The 5,000-nt window shown below is 42.7% G+C and overlaps 5 non-coding genes across 5 annotated transcripts; 3 read left to right on the plus strand and 2 right to left on the minus strand.

Moving 5' to 3' along the window:
• The first annotated feature begins 2,041 nt into the window (after positions 1-2,041).
• Positions 2,042-2,114, plus strand: Trnai-gau (transfer RNA isoleucine (anticodon GAU)). Its single transcript has one exon. It is a non-coding gene; the product is annotated as a tRNA-Ile (tRNA).
• Positions 2,115-2,429: 315 nt separating this feature from the next.
• On the minus strand, positions 2,430-2,503 carry Trnat-agu (transfer RNA threonine (anticodon AGU)). Its single transcript has one exon. It is a non-coding gene; the product is annotated as a tRNA-Thr (tRNA).
• Positions 2,504-3,540: 1,037 nt separating this feature from the next.
• Positions 3,541-3,613, plus strand: Trnai-aau (transfer RNA isoleucine (anticodon AAU)). Its single transcript has one exon. It is a non-coding gene; the product is annotated as a tRNA-Ile (tRNA).
• Positions 3,614-4,223: 610 nt separating this feature from the next.
• Trnaa-cgc (transfer RNA alanine (anticodon CGC)) lies at positions 4,224-4,296 on the plus strand. Its single transcript has one exon. It is a non-coding gene; the product is annotated as a tRNA-Ala (tRNA).
• Positions 4,297-4,902: 606 nt separating this feature from the next.
• Positions 4,903-4,976, minus strand: Trnat-agu (transfer RNA threonine (anticodon AGU)). The gene has a single exon. It is a non-coding gene; the product is annotated as a tRNA-Thr (tRNA).
• Positions 4,977-5,000: the final 24 nt, after the last annotated feature.

Consider the following 5,000-nt stretch of genomic DNA (forward strand, 5'->3'; position numbering starts at 1 on the left):
TTGCCTTGGTTTGGAGAACACGTTTCCAGTTTTTTCTCATAAAGGATTTTTTTTTACTGGTTTTGGATATCCGGCTTAATCACCACGCTGTTTTTTTTTCTTCAGTTTTTTGCGATAGTCTACTGCATTGAAGAGTAAGTGTCCTTTTGGCTAATTTGTTCTTGCGTAGACCTCAATATTGTGTGTTCAATGAACGCGGCTGATGGATTACTGTCTGTAGTGTTTATATGAGTAGTGTTTATATGAGAAATAGTTTTTATTTGGCTGAAAGCAGCGATAAAGAATGGAATTGTCAGGGACTGGGGTAAAGTAATGAATTGTTGTCAGTTTTCTTGTTTAAAGAAGAAGACGGTTGAGTACGCAGTCAATTCACTTATTGGCGACAATTCGTCACATCGTATCTTTTATAATTCCGCTTCTGAATCTGTAATCACCTCTGGAAAAAAGACATTTCGATGAGTCTCAATAAATGAGGAGACGACTACACAAGAGAGAAAGGCACCGAATTCGGCTTCTCCTCTTTGGAGCACGTTGTCTGGTGACCGTCTACTTTTGGTGGGAATTTTGTTATTGACCCGGTCCGAGTTTTATCAATCCGATCCGATCCGGTCCGGTCCTGGTTTTGCCAACGGCCGAGAAAGACCTATGAAGCGTCCACTTTTTCCAGATAATCCACCATCATATCTGCTGTTTAATTCTTATCGATGAAATTACAAAAAGACGCTGACATTTATTCGCAATAAATAGCTTCCTGTCAAATATAAGCATTTTCGCGCTCACCACGTTTTGACGGTGTGACATTCGTCGACCACTGTCAAAGACAAATTCCTCTTAAGAATAGATGATTCATGCTTATTAAATCCTTGAAATGCTCTTAAATCATTTGACATCAGCTGGTCCTCAGCAGTACTTCGGAGGGGGACGATTACCACAACCGATGCTGCTTTGTTCAGCTCGCTTGGGAATGATTTTTTTAAAAGAACAAAGCTCTGGTAAATCATGCTTTTCCCAAAACCAGTCGCTATACAGCCATTACATCTTTACCGGAAAGAGCCACTTCTACAGCCACCCTTTGTTCTTTTTTAAAAACAATATCGTGCATTTGAAGGAACTCTGAGGGCCGCTTTACACGAGCCCAGGATGGACACCGACCCGGCTCAGTTCAGCGTCTAATTTTACGTTTACACGAGCCCGGGCTGGGTGAAGGTTGGGTCGATCTCGGCTGACCCGGGTCAGTTCCTTTCCGTCTCGGTTGAAATGGCTGGTAGCTACTTGTCAGAAAAGAAAATGGCGGACGAACCATGCAATCATCAGAATCATCGATATTTGTGTTAACGTTATCAGCCATTTTACCACTGCCAAGTTGACGTTATTTTTTCCACACTCTCTTCATGCCTTCTCGCCTCCGCCATTTTGCTACAGGCTGCGCTTGGACAAGAACGCTGAACCGAAAAAAGAGTGACGTTCAAACGATGTTTATATAAAGAAATTTCAACCCTTCTATCCAGGTCAAATTGAGTCTCGAAAAGGGTTACCCGGCAAGGGAGGCTGATCCAGTATGACTACTGTTTTCGTGTAAACGCTTACAAACATTTGACTGCAAAAAGGTTATCCACCGCGGTGACTCAACCCGGGGTCGTGTACAGAGGCCCTGAATCTACCGCGGTAGTCATATTCACTTGGTCAGCAAATACTCTTTGACACATCGTTCTTTCAATAGTAATTATGTAATTATCTCGTCAAATTAGTCTGACAGCTTTCCATTGTTAGCGGTACAATGGGAATTTCCCGTTGAACGCGTCGGTTACAGTTCTTTCTCTCCTCTTCCCAAGCCTCCCTTGGTCATTTTATTTGTTTGCGTGACAAAACACGACTGTCTCAGAAAAGCAGGACGCTCGACTAATTTAGTTCCACAAAGCAATTGTTTTTGTACGTATGCATGCTTGTTCCCTCTAGCTTGGCGTTTGAAATGCAACCGCCATCTTGGAAGTTAAAATTTCTCCTGAATTACAACGAAAACGCAATGAGGACAGATTATCCTGGTCCATTAGCTCAGTCGGCAGAGCGTAGTGCTGATAACGCCAAGGTCGTGAGTTCGAACCTCACATGGAACAAGTCTTTTTCCGTCTTTTGTTCCGAGAAAAAGTGGTCTTCGAATTTTCTTTCTGGACCTGTTGGTTTGGTGATGTGATTCCCGCTTAAGAGGTGAAAAATATCGGTCTTAAGTCCAGTAACAGCCCTTTCGTGCTTTACTTTATCGAAAACGTGTCGCTGGGATTTTGTCGGAGCTATAACCTTCATCAAAACTAACATTGAGTATTTAGAGAAAGGAGGTATTTCCCTCCCTTAATTCTGATCGCACGAAAACAAGAATTATCAACTCCCTTGATAAAACCATTTGTATACTGCTTCCCCACCATATGATCTCAAGGCACCGATGGGATTTGAACCCATGACCTCCTGTTTACTAGACAGGCGCTCTAACCAACTGAGCTACGGCGCCATGCTTAGATTGCGTGTTTGAAAATGAAATCGATAACATTTATTTGGTTTGACAGAGAAGCTTCCTTTTTTGTACGTACGCATCTATGTTCCCTCCACATTGGCGCATGAAACTCGATGGCACGAAAACAAGAATTGGCCGGTTGGTGTCGTTTTTCTCCCCGTCATCTTGGAAGTTGAAATTCCTTCTGATTTACAGCTGAAAAACGCATCATATCATAGGTGTTCAGGGACGGCCCTTTCGTGCTTTAATTTATCGAAAACGTGTCGCTGGGATTTTGTCGGAGCCGTTACCTTCACGAAACTAAGATTGAGTCCTTGGAGAGAGTTGTCGTCGCCTGGAATTCTTGGCTGTGAGATCGGTAGAGGCCCAACATTTTGCAAGCTAGAACTTTTCACAAGATGAATGTTTGAGTTCATCAACACAAAAGGTGAGTGTGTATTTCCCTCAGCCTTGATGGCATGAGTTGAATTCCCGATCAATCGATATATTGATAAAACCTTGACTTGCAATGATGGCATGAATAACCACCAGAGACGGTTCAGAAAGCGGCCGACTCTAAGTTTGGCACAGGTGGTTACAGGGTTTGTTCTTTTGCACCACCTTAGATCTGTCTTGCATTAAAAACAATTTGAAGCTGACCAATTTTCCCTCTTTTCCTTAAAAGGTTCTTGGTCAGTGCATTTTAAGTTGATTATAGTAACGGGGGATTAGCTCAAATGGTAGAGCGCCCGCTTTGCATGCGGGAAGTACCGGGATCGATACCCGGATTCTCCACTTTTGTTAACCGAAATTGAGTTTTATCAACGGTGTTGATAATGTAAACTGGCCACCGTACAGAGATTCTAAAAGCTAATAGAATCTCTGTACGGTGGCCAATTTACATTATCAACTCCGTTGATAAAACCAAATTTTTGTATCCTGCTTCCCCACCGACGCAGCATCACAGTTTCTTTAGAAACTACCCCCTTCATCACTTAAGCACGAAATCGGATAAGACCGGTTGTTCAAAAAACGCTATGAGTACAGAGTAACCTGGTCCGTTAGCTCAGTCGGCAGAGCGTGGTGCTAATAACGCCAAGGTCGTGAGTTCGAACCTCACATGGACCAAGTCTTTCTCTATCTTTTGTTCCGAGGGAGTTTGGTCTTGAAATTTTCTTTCTGGACTTGTTGGTTTGGTGGAATGATTCTCGCTTAAGAGGTGAAAAGTACTGGTCTTAAGTCCAGTGGCGGCCCTTTCGTGCTTTACTTTATCGAAAACGTGTCACTGGGGTTTTGTCGGAGCTGTAGCCCTCATCTAACTAACATTAAGTACTTAGAGAAAGGTGTCGTCACCATGAATTCTTGGCTGTGAGATCGGTAGAGGCCCAAGATTGTGCAAGCTAGAGTTTTCCAGAAGAGTTTTTCAGCTTATCAACACGAAAGGTAAGTGTGTTTTTCCAGGAGCCTTGATGGCATTTGTTGAATCCCCGATCAATAATTGACATCTGATGAAACTTTGACTTGCAATAATAGCCTGAGCAAGCACTAGAGATGTTCAGAAATCGGATGACTCTAAGTTTGGTACCGATGGTTGTAGAGTTTGTTGGTTAGCACCATCTTGGATATGTCTCGCATTGAAAACAATTTGGAGCTGACCAGTCTTCCCTGTCTTCGTTAAAAGGTTGTTGGTGTGCCTTATAAATGGGATATAGCATAGTTAGTAGAGGGCTATAGTAACGGGGGATTAGCTCAAATGGTAGAGCGCCCGCTTCGCATGCGGGAGGTACCGGGATCGATACCCGGATCCTCCACTCTTGCACCATTCTGAAGTCAACCGAAATACCTCAGAAGCAAAAAATTCTATTATAGCAATCGGCAATAGGTCATTTTACAGTTGTTTGCTCAGTGACCTAGCCTATGAATGGCTGCGAGGCTGCCGCTGACCTTGTATTGATACAGACCTCACTGCTTTTATCATGTAAATAGACCAATTTCGATATATTAAAATTCAGTCCGAAACAAAAGGCATCATATCGAGGCTCTGGGGAATAAATATAAGGATTTGTATGAGTTTGTTTCCAGAGCCTCGAGATGGTGCCTTTTGTTTCGGACTGAATTTTAATATATCGAAATTGGTCTATTGTGTTACTGTAATTCCAATTAGTCTACATAAACATTAGAAAAACACAAAGGTTTGTATGAAAGCAGGTTCACCGGGAGCCTCGCTTTCTTTCTTGGGGTAGAAAACTTGGCTACAACTTTAAAATGCTGTATGTAACTCTATTGAAGAACGAAGAACGATCAGTTCTTCAAAAACTCGTTAACTCTCAAGGAAAGAAATGACTCCAAAGAGAACGTGTTACTCAACTGCAAGAAAGTGCACCCAGACCATGACAATATAAGATACACTGATCTCAAGGCACCGATGGGATTTGAACCCATGACCTCCTGTTTACTAGACAGGCGCTCTAACCAACTGAGCTACGGCGCCATGCTTAGATTGCGTGTTTGAAAA

Source organism: Montipora foliosa, chromosome 4, assembly GCF_036669935.1.
Source record: "Montipora foliosa isolate CH-2021 chromosome 4, ASM3666993v2, whole genome shotgun sequence".
Taxonomy (NCBI): domain Eukaryota; kingdom Metazoa; phylum Cnidaria; class Anthozoa; order Scleractinia; family Acroporidae; genus Montipora; species Montipora foliosa.